Here is a 23,544-nt window from a genome sequence, read left to right as displayed (position 1 = left end):
TTTCAGATTGGTGGCCCATAGCTCTCACGCTTGCTGAGGGGGTGGAATATATATTTTGAATTGCACTCATGAATTCTCCAGATATGCCTATTTTAGTTAATACTGCCTGCATATATGTCCAATCAACTCTATCAAACGCCTTCTCTGCATCCAAAGAGAGGAGCAGAGAAGGCGTTTTTGTTTCATGTATATAGTCAATTAGGGACACCATTCTCCTGACGTTGTCTGATGCTTCTCTATTTTGAATGAAGCCCACTTGGTCTGGGTGGACCAGCTTGGGAAGTAGGGGTTTGATTCGATTAGTTAGAATTTTTGTGAAAATCTTGAGGTCCTGGTTTATAAGGGATATTGGCCTATAGTTTTGGCACAAAGTCTTATCTTTACCTGGTTTCGGAAGTACTATAATTTTGGCATTTAACAATTCAGATGGGATCTTGTGGCCTTTTAGGATAGAATTACAGAATTGTACGATGTGTTTAGTGAGAGTTGGTTTGAATTGTTTGTAATAGTCCCCTGGGAACCCATCAGGGCCTGCCGCCTTGCCTGGTTTTAAATCTTTAAGGACCCCGAGGACCTCTCTGTCAGTAATGTCTGCGTTCAGAGTCTAGTTCTTGTTTGCTTATTTTGGGTAATGCCGCCTCCTCTAGGAAGGTGTCTAGGGAGTTCTGTATGGTTTCTGTTCTAGTTACTTTCTGACCGTCATACAGGGAGCCATAGTATGTCGCGAATGAGGCGACTATGTCTTTGGGGTTTGACGTTAGGACCCCCTGAGGGTTATATAGGGCGGGGATTGACATGTCTCTAGTTCTATTTCTAATTTTATAGGCCATAAATTTGTCTGGTTTGTTTGCGTAAAGAAAATATTTAGATTGAAGTCTAAGCCCTGCTCTAGATGATCGGTCAGAAAGCATTTTGTCAAGAGCTTGTCTTTTGTCTAGAAGTGATTTGTAAAGGCTAGGTGAACCAGATAGTTTGTGACGTTTTTCTAGGTTAGCTATGTCGTGTTGTAGTGAGTCAACAAGAGCCTTCGTTTTACGTTTGGCGTGGGACTTCATTTGAATCAATACTCCTCTTATAACTGATTTGTGTGCTGCCCACACCTGTATGGGGTTGTTTATTGTGTTCAGGTTGAGGTTCCAGTATTCCTCCATGTGTTTAAGAACTGTCTCTTTATGGTTTGGGAATTTTAATGATAAGGGGTCAAATGACCAGCTTTTAGTATTATTGTATGGAAGAATCCCTTTCATCTTTAGAGAGACTATTGAGTGGTCGGACCACACACATGGGTGAATAGAGGAGGACACTAGATTTGCTGTCAGTATCTGGCTTGAAAAAATATAATCTAAGCGGAAGTATTTGTGATGTGCTGTGGAATAAAATGTGTGGTCATCTGTGATGCCATAAAGAGCCTTCCATGTGTCTAGTAAGTTGTGTCCTGCCAAGGTGTTGAGGATGGAGAGAGTCTTTTTATTCATTCTGTGTTGGGCAGTTGTGAGAGGGGTGTTTGGAGTTTGGGTCTGAGTGTGTAGAGAGACATTAAAGTCACCCGCTAAAAAAATTCTAGTTGCATTCCAGCTAGTGAGGAGGTAGGATAGATTAGTAAAGAACTGCTCTTGATGCTCGTTTGGGGCGTAAACATTACAGAAGATTATTTCTGTTTCATTGATAGTGCCTTTAATGATAAGGAATCTACCTTCCTTGTCTATAATGGAATCAGTGTGATGAAAGTTTAGGGAGGAGTGAAGGAGTATAGATACCCCTCTTTTTTTCTGATTAACCGTCGAATGGTAGTGTAGAGGGAATTGTTTCTCCCAATATTTCGGGATCTGAGAGGTCATGAAGTGGGTCTCCTGTAAAAATATAACATTAGCCCCTAGGAGTTTGTATTGTGACATAGCCTTCCTTCTCTTAATGTCTGAATTTAGACCTCTCACATTGTGTGAGACTAGTGTGATGTTGGTACTAGCCATCTAATCGTTTGGTTGGTGCCCTAGACTTGTTATGTATTGGTGCATTTGCAATTACCTGACCCTTCATGTGGTATTTATCTGAGTTTGATACGTCCAGGATTCCTATACGAGTGGCTACCCAGCTTCTACTTGACTGGAGCATCTGTGGTCGTTTTAGGAGTGAGGGTGAGAAGAAGAAAAGGGGGGTGGAAGAGGAGAAATTCTGACAGAGAAAGAGGAAAAAGAAATACAACAGGTTAATCATATTGAATGGTACATTCTTAGCTCTTATTGTTAAACCTGGAATAAATAACAAGAAAATTATTACTTGACTAAACATGAAAAACATCTTTTCGGGGGACCTTGAGTCCGAGGAGGCGTCACCTATCCACCCTCTTAGTATCTATAGTAAACATATCCATAGAGGTTTCTCAGAGAATATAGTGCTAACAATATAAACATAAACATAAATATAAGTTCCGGCCTTCCCGTCACCAGTGCCTTAGTTCCTAAAGAATCTTAGAATGATTTGGCCCATATAGACTAAGCTCGGTTCCGGCCTAACTGTAAACAAGGGAGTGTCTTTAAACCATAATATTACTGATGTAAGGCAGCCGCTGGTTTTAGTAGGGGAGTATGTGAGGTTAATCTTCTCTCCCCACAATCTAGGATGTCACAGATGAGATCAAGGAAGCCAGTTCCCAACTATTCTAATTGAGCCTGTCAAGAGTTTTTAGGTTTCTTTGTAGGGATTCTTGCCCACTGAGATCTTTGAGACTTCATGGGTAGCCTCTGTGGTTTCGGTAGTTCCGTGGATGATGAGGGACCCTGAATAAGGGGAATTTCTAGATCTAGTGCTTCACAAATATCTGGGGTACCTTCAGCATTTCTAATTGTCAGTAACTTATTGTCCTTTGAAATGTGGAGAGCGAATGGGTATCCCCACCTGTATTGGATTTGATTTTTCCTTAAGAGAGTCGTGAGAGGTCTCAGAGCTCCCCTTCTTTGTAAAGTTCTGTTACTGAGATCCTGGAAAAAGTGCACTACATTGCCCCTAAATTTGAAGGTAGGTTGTTTTGCTGCTTCCCTGAGGATCTTGTCTTTTTCAGGAAATCTTAGAAAGGCCACAATTACATCCCTGGGTGGGAGATCTGCCCTAGGCTTAGGCTTGAGTGCTCTGTGAGCCCTTTCCACTTCGATTTCAGTGGACGTGTCCATTCCTGTAATTGCACAAAACAGTTGGTGAAGGTATGAGGGTAGGTCTGATGGTGTTACGGATTCTGGAATACCTTTGAGACGGATGTTGCAACGTCTACTTCGATTCTCCATATCCTCCAACTTGTCTAGTAGTTCATTTATTACCTGCTGTTGTTGGGATGTCTGCTGGACTGCCATCTCTACATCCTCTATGATGTTGTTGTTGTTTTCTTCCAGAGATTCAACCCTTGCGCCCAGATCTGACATATCTTTCTTGATATCATTTAGGCTCTCATTCATAGAGGTGTGCATGGCATCCATTTTAGCCCATAATTTGTCAAAGCTGCTAGTGATATCTTGTTTGGACACCAGTAGGTGTAAATCAGCTCTAGTCAGAGGTGTGTTATCATCTATATGGTTAGCCTCTAGTGGAGTGGCTTCAGTAGATGTCCCGGGCTCAGTGTTTTGCTCAGCTGTGTTGTCACTCTGCGTGTTCTTGAAGTAAGATGTAACTGGAGTGTTTTTTCCCCCTCCTCCTTTCTCTGGTTTGTTCAACCTCCTTGCCGCCATTTTGATGTTCTTGACTAGATATCCCTGTATGAGGTGGATTTTGGGAGATACAAGAGGGTTGATATCAGAGTAGTTATAGTTCTTTAATTCTCTTGGGTCTAAGTGAGGTAGTGAAAACAACTCTGTGCGGTGATAACCGTAGCCACTAGATATCAGTCTTGCGCTAGAGATGAATAGTTGCTGAGAGATCCAAAGTCCTCTATATACAATAATTCCTTTAAGCCAATAGATGGCAAGCTTGGATAAGAAATAAAAGGGTGCTGATAGAAATTAAATCTTCTGTATGTTATATTTCTGTTGGCCACAAGATGGCAGACGTGTGTTAGAAATAAACTGTTGTGCTGGAAAAAACAAGCATGGCTTAATATTGAGAAATCACAAAACTTTTAAAAGATGGCAGTACTGTTGTAGGTTCCCTTAAAGTTTGCACTTTTCTGTGACTATATCAGGATCTAGCAACATGGTATGATTGATGTTGGGTTCAAGATGATGGTAACTGACTTTTAATAAATGATTTGAAGTGCAGGAGAGGATTATGGCCTAAGTTAAATCCAGAAGGTAGAGGCATAAGAACTGATCTTTATAAGAGTCGCCACGTGGAGAGTGTTATACCTCTGTGGGCTGCTGAGGGACCGGTGTTATGTTTTCTGAGTCTAATAAGGGTGTTGTAAAGTTGTGGCTTCCCTTTTATAACGCTTTGTCCCAAGGTTTGCACTTGTTCCCTTTAGGGCTGTAATGCGAGTGAGTTTGGGTGATCTTTGCTTATGACCGTTGTGCCCATCATGGCCCTGCTGACTGTGCGTCTCCTATAAATTGATCTGGGGGCTGTTAGAGTGGCGGTGTGTGGAGCGGTGCCAAGTTACATACTCACGCTCCCAAGGTAAAGTGTCTCTGCAGTCCCCCAAGTCGCTTCCCAGCGTTAGTCGCCTGTGTTGTCTCGCTGAAGCACTGGAGCAGCTTATGGGCTGAGGGAAGATGGCGGCCACGGCCGGATGTTTGCGCTTCTGTTCTGGAGCTATAGTTGAATAATTGGGGTATGAAAATATGCTTTCCCCGAGCACCGTATGTTCATGGTGCTAAGTGACCGCATTATAGCCCTCTAAGGTCGGTTTTGTGCTGGTGGTGGCAAATCTCCTCAGACTGGATAGCGGAGCTCTATGTAAAAGCTTCCATCTTGGTTGTAGGCAAACTCCGCCCCCCGGAGCAGCGGTCTTTAGACCCCTGCTTCATAACTTCTGTTTCAGGCGAGCCTGAAGGCTTGCCAGAAACACGGGGCATCAGGCTTGATAAATAGACCCCATTGTGTATTTGGTGATGTTATAAAGACATATATCACAATTTTGTGCCGTTCTGAAGTCTGTAAGTTCCCATGTGAAAGTAATTGTATAGCAATGTTTCATTTTTAAGCCATTCCAATCCTTCTGTTTGAACTAGAAAAACTTTTAAATCTCAAAACAATACAACACATCCTGCAGGGTTTGTCATGGGTTTAAGAAGAACGTTTGTAAACCAAGATCCAGTAGTGCATTGTTGCTCTTGAGCATACCTAGGTATGCTATTCAACAAAGGATACCAAGAGAATGAAAGTAAATTGGAAAGTTACTTAAAACTGTATGCTCAGTCTGAATCATGAAAGTTTAATTTTGACTTTACTTTCCCTTTAAAAAAAAAAAAAAGCCATATGATTCACCTGACATAGGAAGTCCAGTTTACTAGAATGGGCAACTGCCTATTCCATTCTGATGCTTTAGGTTTGCAAATCCCATTTATCACAGATAAAAACAAATACAAGCTTTATGTGTCATGGCTTTTGTATACCATCTTAAAGGGGCATAAAATTGCAAAAGGAAAATGCTCTAATAATGTTTGCTTGCGCAGGGCTGGATTTAATAAGACAGAGTAGGCATGTGCCTGCAGGCCCCTTCATAGAGGGGCGCCTGTCTCTGCCTATTATAAATACCGGCCAGCTGGAGACCTTAACAAAGATGGCTGCCGGCAATGAAATAACAGCACTGTACATGCACAGTGGCCATCGTTGTTATGGTCACCGTGAGTATTACACATGCGTGGCATCCTGCTTCCCCCACACATGTGCAAAACCTGCGATGGCCTTAACAAAGATGGCTGGCTCACACGAGCAGTGCTATTATTTTACTGCCAGCAGCCACCTTAGTTAAGGTCACCGGCACAGCAGTGAATGGTGAGCAGGGGTAGCTTCCGATTTCAGTGCTTACAGGCACCTGGACTGTAAATCCAGCCCTGTGCTTGTGTGTGTGTGTGTGTGTGTGTGTGTATATATATATATATATATATATATATATGGAAAAAGCAAGATAGCGTCAGCACTTCTTCATATAAAATTTCACTTTATTGAGGTTTTCAGACAAAGATAAAAACAGCGACGTTTCGAGTCAACACAGACCCTTAGTCATGCAATGGATTATGGGAAAAACCACCTTCTTTTATAGCACCTGTGTATCAATTAACTTGATTTACCTGCATGTATGCAAAATGCCATTTTGGACTTTTTGACCCCTAACAGGTCAGAATGATTATTAAATAATCTTTGTATCTAAATTATGATTTTTCTTATCATGGAAGGTTTATATTTGGTGATTTTAACCCAAGACTATGTTACAACATATTTGATACAACCCACATTGCTAAAAACATATCATACAAAATTACAAAATTATTTTACACTAGTACCTATAAAAACAAATGAAGATCATAGTCTTTGTTTAGACCATTCGGACTGAGTGTTTTTAGATGCTGTATCCACCATACCTCTCTTTTTTTTAACAGTAACTCTCTGTTACCCCCTCTCCTTTGTTTTGGTATGTGGTCAATTATTTGGAATCGTAACTGGCTAACTGTATGTCCAGCATTGATAAAATGAGATGACACAGGTAGTGTCATGTCTTTACATCTAATGGAAGATTTATGGGCACTTATCCTATCCTTGATAGGGTTAATGGTCTCTCCCACATAGCCCCGCCCACATGGACATTTCAGAATATACACTACATAATCAGTATAGCATGTATATAAGCCTTTAATTTCACGTTTCTTGTTATCATTTATCTGTGCTATGTATTTCCCCTTGATCATGGAATTACATTGGGCACAGTTAAGGCAGGGGTATGATCCTTTGTTAGCGGTTGTAAGATAGTTTATGGTGTCTTTCTTGTTAGTACCTACATCAGATTTTACAACTAGGTCTCTAATGTTTTTGACCCTCTTAAAGGAATTAATTGGTGGTTTTTTAAATTCCTCAATGTGTGGATTCGTTTTGTTCAATATATACCAATGTTTTTTAACAATTTTTGTGATGTTATTACTAAATTGATTATATGTTGAAGAAAAAATAAGTTGTTTTTTATCAATCTGATTTTTGTTTTTGCTTTTATTTGATGTTACATCATTTGGTTCTCTAGTTTTTAATTTAACTGTTTGTTCATTAGTGGTTATGACTGCTTGTGGGTAACCCCTATCTGAAAATTTCTTTCCCATTTGTTTTAATCTTACTTCTTGTAGATCTTTTTCTTTTACATTACGCATTGTTCTTAAGAACTGACTCTTGGGGATGGCATTAAATACCCTATCTGGGTGATAGCTGTCAAAATGAAGCAATGTGTTGCGATCTGTTGGTTTGCAATATAAATCCGTCACTAAACAGTCATCTTTTTTGTATACCAAAGTATCAAGATAGCTTATTTTAAACTGTGAGTGGCTTATTGTGAATTGCAAACTTGTTGTACAATTGTTTAATTCCTCCACAAAGTTCTCAAGGGACTCCAATGTGTCCCCCCATATGCCAAATATATCATCTATGTAGCGTAGCCATATTTTACAGTGGCTTTGATATTCATTGTTTCAGTAAACATATCTGTTTTCAAATTGGCTTACGAATATATTGGCATATGAGGGGACCACATTGGAGCCCATGGCGGTTCCCTTCCTCTGTATATAATATGTGTCTTGGAACAAAAAATAGTTAAGATGTAATATTATATTCAACATATCTTCTATAAAGTCACATTGAGCATTAGTATATATCTTATCTTTTTTGATAAGATCCAATACAGATTGAACTCCTGATTCGTGTGGAATTGAAGTGTATAGACTCACTATATCTAGTGTAAATAGTATATCCTTTTCACTTATTCTTACTTCATCTATTCTAGTCAGGAAGTCCCCTGTATCTTTTAGAAATGATTGATGGCCTGCCGCTATTGGGTTCAAAATTTTATCTAGAAAAATTGCTATATTTGCAAAAACTGATTCCGTGCTTGCCACTATGGGTCTACCCGGTGGTTCTTTAAGATTTTTGTGAATTTTCGGGGTAGTATAAAATACAGGCGTAATGGGGTCTATTTTTATGAGAAATGTGGCTAAATTCTTAGTAATAACTTTATTTTCTAAAGCCTTGTCTAATACTGCCGTTATTTCTTTTTTGATATCTGGTAAAGGGTCATGATCTAATATAAGGTATATTCCACCATCTGATAGTTGGGACAAAATTTCCTGTATGTAATATTCCTTATCAAGTACCACTCCCGCAACGCCCTTGTCTGCATTTTTAATCTCAATTAGATTGTTGTTGGATAGGTTTTTTAGGGCTTTACGTTCTGCTGTAGTGACATTGGAACTCATTCCATATTTAGGTGTTATATATAATTTATGGATATCCTCTTGAACTAGCTTAATGTATGTTTCTACTCCAGAGTTGGAAGTACTAGGTACATATTTAGATTTATTTGTCAGTCCTAGTGGTCTAGTGTCAAATGTCTCCCTCTCATTTACTGTGTTGCTAAATACTTTATCAGTGTCTACAATATTACCAAAGTATGCTTTCAACCTTAAATTTCTAAAAAAAACGGTATAGATCTTTCTCTATGGTAAATTGATTAGCATATACAGTTGGACAAAAGGATAGCCCTTTATTAAGGACACTTAGTTCATCTTTAGTGAGTTCATATTTGGAAATATTAATGACTAATGTCTCTGCCGGGACTGGCATCTCGCACTGGTTGGTGCCATTACATATCGTATCATTTGATGTTATGCTATATACGTTACCACTCCCGGCAGTTTGTTGTAATATATCGGAAGTCCCATTTATTTCTTGCGGCCCTTCGGGAACCGTTTGTTCCTCAACCTGTTCGATTGCCGGTGGTCGGGGTTTCCAGCTCTTGTGTTTCCGTCCTCCCCTCCGGTATCGGTATCTGTGCCCATGTATAAAAAATCCTCCGATGAGGATGAATCTGTGGCTGTCGTTGTCTTTTCTATGGCGTGTCTCCTTCCTCGCCATGCTCCGCGTCCTCTTCCTGGTCGCCTCCATCCGACGTCATGAACCTCTTCCTCATTGGTCCAGCGGTACACGTGATTTGCCTTGTAATCCTCGTCGTCTCGATTGAACTTATTTCTCTTAATCTCCTTTAACTCCTTCTGGTAGTCATCAAGGATCTTGTCAATCTCTTTCTTTGTCTTTAGTAAATCATCAGCAGAGAAGTGAGTATTTACTTTATTTTCACTTTCAGATACCACTCTTTTTTGTATCTCAATCTCTTCCTGCAGGCATTCCACTGTCCAAACAATGATATCGAATGAACACTTATTCAGTATACATTCAAATCTTTTTTTGTATTTATCATTATTGGTCATGATTGTCAGTCTCAGCTTTATTCTTAAGCCCCTTGGAATTCGTCTTACACGGAAATATTCCGCAAGGGTGACACTGTGTAGTTCATATGACAGGACCTTTTTCCTTGCCTTTTCCCACACTTTAACAATGCTGGCATTTGATTTCCTTTCAAAAAGTCTCTTGGACCTCTGGCTAAAGCCGTTATTCTTGAAGCATCTAAATCCGAATATGAAAAAACATCCGTATCTTCATCTGTTACCTCCATTTAGTTCTCAGGTGCACGTAACTTGTAGCAGGAAAGTATAGACACAACTTTAACAGGTAAGTCCAGCACCTTTCTTAATGCTATTTTTTCAGCATTTTTTCAGCAACCTTTTTTCAGATTACAGCAGTCCACGATCACTGAGTGGGGTCTGCCAGCCCACATTTATAGATATGGAAAAAGCAAGATAGCGTCAGCACTTCTTCATATAAAATTTCACTTTATTGAGGTTTTCAGACAAAGATAAAGACAGCGACGTTTCGAGTCAACACAGACCCTTAGTCATGCAATGGATTATGGGAAAAACCACCTTCTTTTATAGCACCTGTGTATCAATTAACTTGATTTACCTGCATATATGCAAAATGCCATATTTAGCAACACAGTAAATGAGAGGGAGACATTTGACACTAGACCACTAGGACTGACAAATAAATCTAAATATGTACCTAGTACTTCCAACTCTGGAGTAGAAACATACATTAAGCTAGTTCAAGAGGATATCCATAAATTATATATAACACCTAAATATGGAATGAGTTCCAATGTCACTACAGCAGAACGTAAAGCCCTAAAAAACCTATCCAACAACAATCTAATTGAGATTAAAAATGCAGACAAGGGCGGTGCGGTAGTGGTACTTGATAAGGAATATTACATACAGGAAATTTTGTCCCAACTATCAGATGGTGGAATATACCTTATATTAGATCATGACCCTTTACCAGATATCAAAAAAGAAATAACGGCAGTAATAGACAAGGCTTTAGAAAATAAAGTTATTACTAAGAATTTAGCCACATTTCTCATAAAAATAGACCCCATTACGCCTGTATTTTATACTACCCCGAAAATTCACAAAAATCTTAAAGAACCACCGGGTAGACCCATAGTGGCAAGCACGGAATCAGTTTTTGCAAATATAGCAATTTTTCTAGATAAAATTTTGAACCCAATAGCGGCAGGCCAGCAATCATTTCTAAAAGATACAGGGGACTTCCTGACTAGAATAGATGAAGTAAGAATAAGTGAAAAGGATATACTATTTACACTAGATATAGTGAGTCTATACACTTCAATTCCACACGAATCAGGAGTTCAATCTGTATTGGATATTATCAAAAAAGATAAGATATATACTAATGCTCAATGTGACTTTATAGAAGATATGTTGAATATAATATTACATCTTAACTATTTTTTGTTCCAAGACACATATTATATACAGAGGAAGGGAACCGCCATGGGCTCCAATGTGGCCCCCTCATATGCCAATATATTCGTAAGCCAATTTGAAAACAGATATGTTTACTTAAACAATGAATATCAAAGCCACTGTAAAATATGGCTACGCTACATAGATGATATATTTGGCATATGGGGGGACACATTGGAGTCCCTTGAGAACTTTGTGGAGGAATTAAACAATTGTACAACAAGTTTGCAATTCACAATCAGCCACTCACAGTTTAAAATAAGCTATCTTGATACTTTGGTATACAAAAAAGATGACTGTTTAGTGACGGATTTATATTGCAAACCAACAGATCGCAACACATTGCTTCATTTTGACAGCTATCACCCAGATAGGGTATTTAATGCCATCCCCAAGAGTCAGTTCTTAAGAACAATGCGTAATGTAAAAGAAAAAGATCTACAAGAAGTAAGATTAAAACAAATGGGAAAGAAATTTTCAGATAGGGGTTACCCACAAGCAGTCATAACCACTAATGAACAAACAGTTAAATTAAAAACTAGAGAACCAAATGATGTAACATCAAATAAAAGCAAAAACAAAAATCAGATTGATAAAAAACAACTTATTTTTTCTTCAACATATAATCAATTTAGTAATAACATCACAAAAATTGTTAAAAAACATTGGTATATATTGAACAAAACGAATCCACACATTGAGGAATTTAAAAAACCACCAATTAATTCCTTTAAGAGGGTCAAAAACATTAGAGACCTAGTTGTAAAATCTGATGTAGGTACTAACAAGAAAGACACCATAAACTATCTTACAACCGCTAACAAAGGATCATACCCCTGCCTTAACTGTGCCCAATGTAATTCCATGATCAAGGGGAAATACATAGCACAGATAAATGATAACAAGAAACGTGAAATTAAAGGCTTATATACATGCTATACTGATTATGTAGTGTATATTCTGAAATGTCCATGTGGGCGGGGCTATGTGGGAGAGACCATTAACCCTATCAAGGAGAGGATAAGTGCCCATAAATCTTCCATTAGATGTAAAGACATGACACTACCTGTGTCATCTCATTTTATCAATGCTGGACATACAGTTAGCCAGTTACGATTCCAAATAATTGACCACATACCAAAACAAAGGAGAGGGGGTAACAGAGAGTTACTGTTAAAAAAAGAGAGGTATGGTGGATACAGCATCTAAAAACACTCAGTCCGAATGGTCTAAACAAAGACTATGATCTTCATTTGTTTTTATAAGTACTAGTGTAAAATAATTTTGTAATTTTGTATGATATGTTTTTAGCAATGTGGGTTGTATCACATATGTTGTAACATAGTCTTGGGTTAAAATCACCAAATATAAACCTTCCATGATAAGAAAAATCGTAATTTAGATACAAAGATTATTTAATAATCATTCTGACCTGTTAGGGGTCAAAAAGTCCAAAATGGCATTTTGCATATATGCAGGTAAATCAAGTTAATTGGTACACAGGTGCTATAAAAGAAGGTGGTTTTTCCCATAATCCATTGCATGACTAAGGGTCTGTGTTGACTCGAAACGTCGCTGTTTTTATCTTTGTCTGAAAACCTCAATAAAGTGAAATTTTATATGAAGAAGTGCTGACGCTATCTTGCTTTTTCCATATCTATAAATGTGGGCTGGCAGACCCCACTCAGTGATCGTGCACTGCTGTAATCTGAAAAAAGGTTGCTGAAAAAATGCTGAAAAAATAGCATTAAGAAAGGTGCTGGACTTACCTGTTAAAGTTGTATATATATATATATATATATATAAAAAAAATTATAATAAATAAACAGGTCCCGCACTCTCCGTTGTGAAAACACAAACTTCTTTAATTGAACTGTGATGTTTCGGGGGAAGTTAACCCCTTCCTCAGTGCAACTTACCCCCCTTTAATACCCTCCACAATTTACTGTGAATGCGGATCACCTGCAGATAACTACGGTGGCCACATTAGGACAAACAACTAAAAGCAATGTTATAAATGGAAATTGCCTGAAAATACAATGGTACAATACTAATATAAACAAACATGCTCAGAACAAAATAACCTAAGTAGCCATAGTATATATAACGAATAACTCATGTTCCCAACATGTAACAAATTAGCAAAAACAAAATATAGCTACGAATAGTTGTCATATCTCTCCTAACTATGGAGGGTAAAATGTGTAAGACGTTACTTACAAAAACAGGCAGGTAATGAATACCAAGTATAATTGTATTAACTATAGATATATATCTAGAAATCCATACACTGTAGCTAGATATAATAAATTTGACCAGGGGGAATGTGAAACCAACCTACCGTAGTAATTGCTTTACCTAGGAAGGAATATGTCAAAAAGACATAAAAATTATAAATCATCCCTGTACAATCTAATAGCGGACAAACTCAAAACATGACAAACAGTTTAGTTTGATTTTAGGGCTAACCGCACTACACAATAAACTATTTTGTTATATATATATATATATATATATATATATATATATATATATATATATATATATATATATATATATATGTATATATACAAGAAACAAAAGTATATTTACGAGAAACATTGCATGTCAAAATGGGTATTCAGACCCCTAGTTGTATCCAAGGTGTAAATCCACCTACTGTAGTCTCTTTTTGCAACAACAATTTGGCCCTATTACCCCCTCTCGGTAGAGGTAGAACGTGATCAATGATCACATATCTCAGATCAGCCACAGTATGTTTGGCAGACAAAAAGTGTCTAGCCACTGCCTGATCACTTTCCCCAGTGGATAGGGCAGCACGTATGGATGCCCTGTGATTGGCCAGATGGGTACGTAGATCATCATTTGTTTTGCCAACGTAATATCTGCCACAGAAACAATGCAGCATGTACACTATAAACTTGGTAGTACATGTGACTCTGTGCTTAATGGCATAGCGTTAGTTGTGCCATGGATGGACAAAATGGGTAGTTTGCACCAACCCATTACAGGTAGTACAACCCATACATTTGAAACAACAATGTTTGCGTTTCCCTAACCAAGTCTTGTTGGTATAACTTTGGACATTGTCAGGGCACATCAAATAGTCCCTCAATGATCTTGAACGTTTGTATCCAACCCTTGAATGGGTGGTATTCTTGAAGGGTAAGCGTTCATCAGTGCTGATGATATGCCAATTCTCCTGTAGAGTTCTGGGTGTTTGCCATTTGTCAGGAGAATACGTGGTAACGAAAGTCATCCTTGAAGCTGTATCAGGTGTATCCTCACTGGTTCTCTTTACCAATGCTTGAGCTTTTGTCACTTTAAATATAATAGATTTGATATCTTGGTGAGTTTTGCATTTATATCCCCTTTGGATAAACTTGTTCTCAATTTCCTGGAGTTGTTCCAGCTTTTTACTTTCAGTACTGTTGTTCCGTACCACTCTCTTCAATTGGGAGATCGTCAATGCCCTCTTAAGGGCTGGTGGATGGTTACCGGTTACCATTCTTGAAGATTAACAAATCTAAAAACTCAATGCAGGTATCAGAAGCATTCATTTTGAATTTGAGGTGTTCACTTGATCTATTGAGTTGGGAAAACCAGTTATCCAACTCTTGTCTGGTGCCTGTCCATATGATACACAAGTCATCTATATATCTCTTGAACATCCTGATGTTCGGGTCTCTAAATAGATCAGTGTCAAATAGCTCAAATTCTGCCATAAAGATGTTGGCATAAGATGGGGCCATATTCAACCCCATCGCCGTAGCCATAAATCTGTAAGTAAAAAAATAATAATTAAATTCCAGGCAGAATTCAGGCAGAATTCAAGAAGACGTAATATTGCCTCCACAAGTGGACCCACATATGAGTATTGATTTAGATGTCTCCTTGTGGCATCCAGGCCACCTGTATGAGGAATGACAGTATACAGACTGGTGACATCCAGTGTCACCAGTAAGTCGGTATCGGTGATTGTCATATCATCCTGTTGTAGAATCTTAATAATTTCAAAAGAATATAATAGAAATGATGGAATGCTTCTCACTAAAGGCTGTAGTATTAAATCCACATAGGTGGCAAGGGATTGTAATACAGATCCATGGGCAGAGACAATAGGTCTCCCCGGAGGTTTCAATGGATCTTTGTGTACCTTAGGTAAGGTATAGAGAATGGGAGTTATCGGGCAATCAGTGAGTAAATAAGAAGCTAGAGTTTTATCAATCCAGCCTTGTTGTTCTAGAGAATGTATGAAATCATCAATCTCCTTCTTAAAGCCCTTTATAGGATCTCCAGGTAAGGCTCTATAGGTCTTGCTGTCATTCAATTGTAGCATAATTTCAGACCTGTAATCATCATAGTTCATAACTACCAGAGCACCCTCCTTGTCTACTTCTCTGAAAACAAGTTTGGGATTATTCCTTAAATCCATCAATGTTTTCCACTCTTTTCCATATAGGTTTTTATGTATTTAAGGTTGATTCAAATGAATGGCTGTTGTAAGGTCATGTTTCATCAATCTAGAAAAGGTGTTAATACTAGCATTATGGCTCTTAGGATCAAAATCACTCCTCTTTTTCAGCGCACTTCCCTCCATAGTAATATCTTTAAAGAATTCTTTCAATCTTAAATTCCTTTGAAATTTATAGGTCTCAATCTTCAATTCGAAGGGATCGGTTTTGGTAGTAGGTATGAATGAGAACCCTTTCCATAAAACCATATGTTCTTCATTAGTCAAAGTATGGTTACTCAAGTTGATAATGTTCTCCTCTATTTCCTCCATTGGCACGGTAGTCTCCCTCTCCTTCTTGCTTCTCTGTTTCCCTCGGTGTATCCTTCTCCACCGTAGTTTTTTAACGATCTGGTAGTAACGCCTTGTGAAGTACCTGAGGGTACACTATGTACGTTGGTTTCACCCTCTGAACCTGTATCAGAGCTGTCCAAACTTAATAAGGTTCTAGGTTTAAATACCTGTTGTCATCTAGGTCTACTGTATCTTCTCTCTTCAGGCCCCTTTGAAATTTCTAGGTCTCAATCTTCAATTCGAAGGGATCGGTTTTGGTAGTAGGTATGAATGAGAACCCTTTCCATATAACCATATGTTCTTCATTAGTCAAAGTATGGTTACTCAAGTTGATAATGTTCTCCTCTATTTCCTCCATGGGCACGGTAGTCTCCCTCTCCTTCTTGCTTCTCTGTTTCCCTCGGTGTATCCTTCTCCACCGTAGTTTTTTAACAATCTGGTAGTAACGCCTTGTGAAGTACCTGAGGGTACACTATGTACGTTGGTTTCACCCTCTGAACCTGTATCAGAGCTGTCCAAACTTAATAAGGTTCTAGGTTTAAATACCTGTTGTCATCTAGGTCTACTGTATCTTCTCTCTTCAGGCCCCAAGGACCACTTATATAGGCTTTTCTCCCTGTAGTCAGAGATGACTGCCTCCCACTTACATTCTTTGAATGCTACCAATTCCTTCTCATATTCAACTTGCTGGGTTTTCAACTTGCCCAGCCAGTCCTCCTCCTTATTTGATTTTAGAATCAGTAAATTCTGTTGTTCGAATTGGGATATTTTTTACTTCACACAGGTTAAGTCGGTTCTTGGTCTCTTCAATGACTAACAGTATTAAATCCAAGGAACACTTGTTTAATATTCCGCACCACTTGTTACAAAACTGATGTTATTTCTTTCAACTGTGGGGATGTTTTTAATTCAGAACCCCCTTGACATAAATCGTTTACGGTGTTACTCTGAAAGATACCGCCCGTGTAATTTTAAATCAATACAACACTTTTTCAGTTTAAAGGGACACTGTACCCAATTTTTTTCTTTCGTGATTCAGATAGAGCATGACATTTTAAGCAACTTTCTAATTTACTCCAATTATCAAATTTTCTTTATTCTCTTGGTATCTTTATTTGAAATGCAAGAATGTAAGTTTAGATGCCGGCCCATTTTTGGTGAACAACCTGGGTTGTCCTTGCTGATTGGTGGATAAATTCATCCACCAATAAAAAGCTGATGTCCAGAGTGCTGAATCTAGAAAAAAAGCTTAGATGCCTTCTATTTCAAATAAAGATGGCAAGAGAATGAAGAAAAAATGATAATAGGAGTAAATTAGAAAGTTGCTTAAAATTGCATGCTCTATCTAAATCATGAAAGAAAAACTTTGGGTTCAGTGTCCCTTTAACTAGATGTGTAAATAGATATGCTGGTTGTTCTCTTTTTTCTTTGATAGCTACTGCATCAAACCTTATTCTAAAAGCATCATCATCAGAGAATTGAAAAACATTAGACCCCTGAATTTCCTCCTCAGTTTGTTCTGGTGTTAAATCACTTTCAGGTGCATTTTACATACTTATAAAAACAGAGAATTACTGTCTTACCATGAAGTTAGCATAAATGACCAAGTACAGGGGAAGACGACAATGAAGACCCAAACTTGTTTTCAGAGAAGCGGACAAGGGTGGTGCTCTGGTAGTTATGAACTTTGATGATTATAGGTCTGAAATTATGTAACAATTGAATGACAGCAAGACCTATGGAGCCTTACCTGGAGATCCTATAAAGAGCTTTAGAAAGGAGATTGATGAGCTGAGAGTTGCCATCCACCAGCCCTTAAGAGGGCATTGCCAATCTCCCAATTGAAGAGATCGGTACAGAACAACAGTACTGAATATAAAAAGCTGGAACAACTCCAGGAAATGGAGAACAAGTTTATCCTAAGGGGATACAAACACACAACTCTCCAAGATATCAAATCTACTATATCCAAATTGACACAAGCTCAAGCATTGGTAAAGAGAACCAGTGAGGATACACCTGATACAGCTTCAAGGATGACTTTCGTTACCACGTATTCTCATGACAAATGGCAAACACTATTCTACAGGAGAATTGGCATATCATCAACACTGATGAACGCTTACCCTTCAAGAATACCACCCATCTGAGGGTTGGATATAAACATTAAAGATCGTTGAGGGACTATTTGATGCGCCCTGACAATGTCCAAAGTTATACCAACAAGACTTGGTTAGAGAAACCCAAACATGGCTGTTTCAAATTTATGGGTTGTACTACCTGTAATGGGTTGGTACAAACTACCCATTATGTTCATCCATGGTACAACAAATGCTATGCCATTAGGCACAGAGTCACATGTTCTACCAAGTTTATAGTGTGTAAAAATTGATATGGTGTAATGTATAACTGAATATTACGAAATGAGGAAGAAGGGAAGCTGAGTCCTGGAGTCAATGAACAAGTTTATTGCGGAGCAGGCTTCAAGATACAAGGTAAGCTCCTATCTTACGCGTTTCGCGCATGAGCACATGCGCTTCATCAGAGATATCAGTCTCTGCTGGTCAGGATCCCTATAAAAGTGTGAGTGGCCAATCAGGATAGATAAGATCTTTAACTCTTAAAGTAAAAAATGTTTACTTAAATAGGTAATTAAGTGGTCACTCACTAGTTAATCATATTGATCCCGGGCAGCAAGAGACTAGATAGAACAGGTTGCTAATAAACAATTGCCTATATATATAGTACTTGCTTATACATAATTTTTCAAACATATATATTTACATTTCAGCCATTGTAATGCTAGAAAGGGTCATAAAAACGGGAACATTTTGTGTGTGCTAGCTAAATGCTAAACATGAATTATAGTCTGTATGTTTATACATCTAAAGACAAAATCATGCTGTGGTAGAGCAACAGAGCAGTTTTTGCAGACACCAGTTTAAATTAGTCCCCTTAGTTTAAGTATAATGGAATGTCCGCTTGTACTTTGACTAAACTAAACAGAACAACAAGTGGCCCTAAGTAGATCTACAGCTATATATATATATATAAAATATCCTTATTAGTTAAAATTATTAATAACATTCTATAACCACATATACAAAAATATATATAAACATATATATCTAACCAGCGTTTTAAATCTACAAAGTTGGTGTATATACACTTCACTATCTTGTTGTGGCCCCTAAATAGTATACAACCAGTAAGTATGTTTCACTAAATTTAATAGATGGGTGAATGAACATCAGTATAGTGATCCTCTCTAGAATAATTATTTACAAAAATAGAGAGAGAAAAAAACTCTAAGTGTGTAATACTATAAGGGGAGGCTGGTGTATGTTACCTACCATACCAGCTATGAGATAACAACACTGGAAAAAGATTATAACTAATAAATAGACATGATAAAAACATTTGTAAATTAGACTAATGGAAAAACTTTATTTTTGGTTTTTAGGAAAGGAACAAGTCTGGCTTGGATTTGAGTCACATTTAGCTTAAAGTAACTTTTGGTGGATATCTATTTTATCTTTTTTGTTTATCTTTTTTTTATCTTTTTTTATTAGGATTTTAGTCTAGAAACAACTAAGTTATATGTATGGGAAGGATCCTATTTACTCTATATATAGATTCACATCATATCTTTTGTTCATGCCTTGGGGTACCCTAGTTTGTAACATGAAAATTCAATATACTTCTCTTTTGGATAGTGTTTTGTTTCTATCTCCCCCTAAAGGATTGCTTATTATGTGTTCTATGGCTTTGAATGTAAAATTAGTCAATTTTTGTGCATGTGTATGAAAATGTTTGGCCACTGGTGTTCTAGGGAATTCTTCTTCTATAGACAAGAGATGTTCTCTTATGCGGTCTTTTAAAGGGCGTGTCGTGATTCCTACATATTGTTGTTGGCAAAATGAGCATGTGATTAGATAGATTAAATGTATGTTGATGTACAGTCCATTCTGGTAGTTATCGGATATGATTTGTGAGTCTGTGAAGAAGTGAATGTAAAACACTTGTCAGTATATTTGCAACTCTTGCATGGTACATGGCCACATCTATAATTGCCTTTAGTTGGGGTAAGCCAATTAATAGTCGGTGGAATTTTGTTGTGGAACTTGTGTTTGATCTTGTCTCGTATTGTTGGTGCTCTTTTAGCTACAAATCTAATGTGTTTCTGTAGTTTGTCCCTTAAAGTAATGTCACTATTAAGAACAGGTAAATATTTCTTAATAATCCTTGTGATGGTATAGAATTGGTTACTATAGCTAGTGACAAAGCATATATCTTCTTTGGATGTAGATCTGATTATGTCATTATTGTTACTGTTGGATGTACTATTTACTGCTTTACTATTTAGTAGTGATGTCCTATCCATTCTCATTACTTGAGATTTGACTTTAAGAAGGAGGCTTCTTTTGTAGCCTCTAGCTACTAATCGGTTGGTGAGTTCGTCTGCTTGTTTAATGTATAACTGAAGAGAACTACAGTTTCTCCGCAGTCTGAGATACTGGCCCTTAGGGATGCCTCTTTGTGTGTGTGGGGCATGGCAGGAATCTGCTCTTAGTATCGTATTTCTTGATAGGGGTTTTCTAAAAGTACTAGTTGTTATTTCTCCTTCACTGTTGTGTTCTAATGTAAGATCTAAAAAATTGATAATATGATCATTGTTTTGATGTGTGAATGTCAGATTAAGTGTATTATTGTTAAAGTGATCGATGATCTCCTGGATGGTAAGTATTTACAACTACTTTGTCCTCGAGGCCAGTCCACCCCCAAAAAGATGAAGATGTTCAAAATACCCCATATACAAATTTGCATATGAGGGGGCAAACTTGGCCCCCATGGCGGTGCCACATTTTTGGAGGTAGTAATGGCCCTCGAAGACAAAGTAGTTGTGTGTGAGAAGGAATCTGGTGAGTTCTTCAAGAAAAGTGATAAATTCTTCTGGATAACTAGTGTGCCTCCTTAACATGTATGTTAGAGCTTTGAGGCCTTCCTCATGGGGGATACTAGAATAGAGGGCTGAAACATCTATGGATAGCCAAGTATAGTTATCCTGCCAGGTTATTGCTTGAATTTGTTGTATCAAGTGTGTGCTATCACGTATGTACCCTGGTAGGGACTTGACTATGGGTTGTAACATGTTGTCTAGCCAATTCCCTACCCTTTCGCACAGTGAGCCTCTACTGGCCACTATTGGTCTGCCAGGTGTGTCAATAAGAGTTTTATGTATTTTAGGTACTGTGCGAAAGGTAGGGATGGTAGGATATTCAACTAGACAATAAGTGGCTGTTTCTTGAGTTAGAAATCCATCTTCCACAGCAGAATCTAACAGGGTGTGGAGTTCTTGTTTGAATTTGTGTGTTGGGTTGTAAGTCAATTTTAGATATGTCTCACTATCATTGAGTTGTCTATATACTTCTCTTTTATAGTCCTCAGTGTTGAGGATTACTACTGCCCCCCCTTTATCCGCCGGGGTGATCACTATATCCTTGTTGGTACTGAGTGATTTGAGTGCTAGTTGCTCACTGATAGATAGATTATGTTTACTTGTGGAGTTAGTAGTAGTACTAGTAATATTCTCTAAAGAGGAGTGTAAACTGGTAAGTTCAGACTCTACAAGATTTTGGAACATCTCTATTGCTTCGCTTCTACTGTGGACTGGGTAAAAGTAAGATTTAGTGGTTAGTGAAGTTTTGAGTGTAGGAACAATATCATAGCTGCTAGCTTCTCTAAGTGTTGTGGCTTGAAGTGAGGTGAGTGTATGCAGGTCACATAGGTCTCTGAATTGTAAACCTATGGAGTCAACATTTTTTTGTGCTGTATTTACTGAAAGTGAGCTATTCTCTTGTTCATTATCTGTATATGTAATTTGTGAAAAATGTTTATATAGTGTGATTTTTCTCACCAAAGCATTTACATCCAAGATGGTGGAAAACAAGTCAAAGTGGGTGGAGGGTGCAAAAGATAACCGTTTGTTTAGTAAACTGATTTGTGAACTAGTGAGAGTGATGTCGGATAAATTTATTACAGATCCTACTTCTTCTGTGTGGTCTTTTTTATTCTGCTTGGATAGCGTAGTGGTAAGTCCTTTTTTGGTGTACTACTAGTGATAGGTGTTTGGACTAGAGTTGATAATTTAATCCTACCATCAGAAGTGCTGTGGCTGGTTACTTCATCATTAGAGGTATGTTCTTGTGTGTCTTCTACAGTCTGTGAACCCTCTGTGTTGTCTGTGTCAATGCTTGAAAATGTGACTCGCTTAGCATTAGGTGTATGATTAAAAGTGCCCTTTCTTTTGTTTTTATTCCTATTTTTGTGATTATTATGTTGGGAATTATTTTTTTGTCTGTTAGGTTTATCTTTTTGCCAAGAATATACAATGTCTAATTCGTAATCCTTTACATCTCTTTGGTATTTGCTAACTTTTCTTTCTGAAAGTGTAGAATCTAATTGTTGCATAGTTGAATCTAATTGTGTTTTGTAATCTATATATTTCTTGGTCTGTTCAAATGGTTTAAGGGATTCTATGATCTCTTCTATCTGTGTTAATAAAGAATCCCTCTCTTCATTCTTGTGTTTGAGCAACTGCTTCATCAAAATGATGGAGCAGTTGGTCAAATTGTTGTTCCATTCCTCCATGAAACTTTGATATGGTGTAATGTATAACTGAATATTACCCATAACCTAAATCAAGTTATCAATTTCTATAAACTAATATACATAATTGCCCATATTCTTAGGCATACATTCAAATTAGTTCCACACAGACAAAGGAGAGGGGGTGCTGACTGTCATAATAAATATATGTGAAAGCAAAAAGAAAAAGTTGACAGTGGATCAGCACTCAAGGGTAAACATTATCTAAATGCCAAATGTTAAAGGGACAGTCAACCATAGAATTGTTATTGTTTTAAAAGATAGATAATCCCTTTATTACTCATTCCCCAGTTTTGCATAACCAACACAGTTATATTAATGTACTTTTTACCTTTGTGATTACCTTGTATCTAGGAACCTTCTTCCAGCCCCCTGATCACATGACTGTGACTGTTTATTATCTATTGTCTTAAATTTAGCATTGTATTGTGCTAGATCTTAAATAACCCCCTGTGCCTGAACACAGTGTTATCTATATGGCCCACGTGTACTTTCTGTCTCTTTGTGTTGAAAAGAGATTTAAAAAGCCTGTGATAAGAGGCAACCCTCAAAGGCTTAGAAATTAGCATATGAGCCTACCTATGTTTAGTTTAAACTAAGAATACCAAGAGAAAAAAGCAAATTTGATGATAAAAGTAAATTGGAAAGTCAATTAAAATTAAAAGTCCTATCGGAATAATGAAAGTTTAATTTATACTAGACTGTCCCTTTAAAGTGCGGACCAAGGAGAAAACCAGGGTCAGGAAAAAATATATTTAAAACTTAACTTTTACTTGAGTCTACTAATAAAAAGTGTGGTACACTGTTAGTGTAAAAAAAAAATATGTGCTTAAAACTTAGATTAAAAGTATATACAGTACAAAGTATGTGTGTCGCCACAGTAATCATATAACACTCCTGGGTACGTTCTAAAAAGGCAGTCACACAGTTCAGCACAAACCTATACAAATGGTTCACAGATTGCAGAGAATACTGGCTACAAAAAGGGGATTGACCCCAACAACAATTAATCTGTACTATGCAATGCTGGAACTTAGGTTAGTGCTGTGCTGGGTGGCTGCAAAAAATCCGTATTGAGTAAGAAGAGGACACAGCCTCAGTATTCAATTAGATTCAATAACAAACACCAGGAGACAACACTATAACAAGGCTAACACACAGCCTTGTTATAGTGTTGTCTCCTGGTGTTTGTTATTGAACCTAATTGAATACTGAGTTTGTGTCCTC

Source organism: Bombina bombina, chromosome 5 (genome assembly GCF_027579735.1).
Source record: "Bombina bombina isolate aBomBom1 chromosome 5, aBomBom1.pri, whole genome shotgun sequence".
NCBI lineage: Eukaryota > Metazoa > Chordata > Amphibia > Anura > Bombinatoridae > Bombina > Bombina bombina.
Note: the sequence above shows the minus strand (reverse complement) of the source record.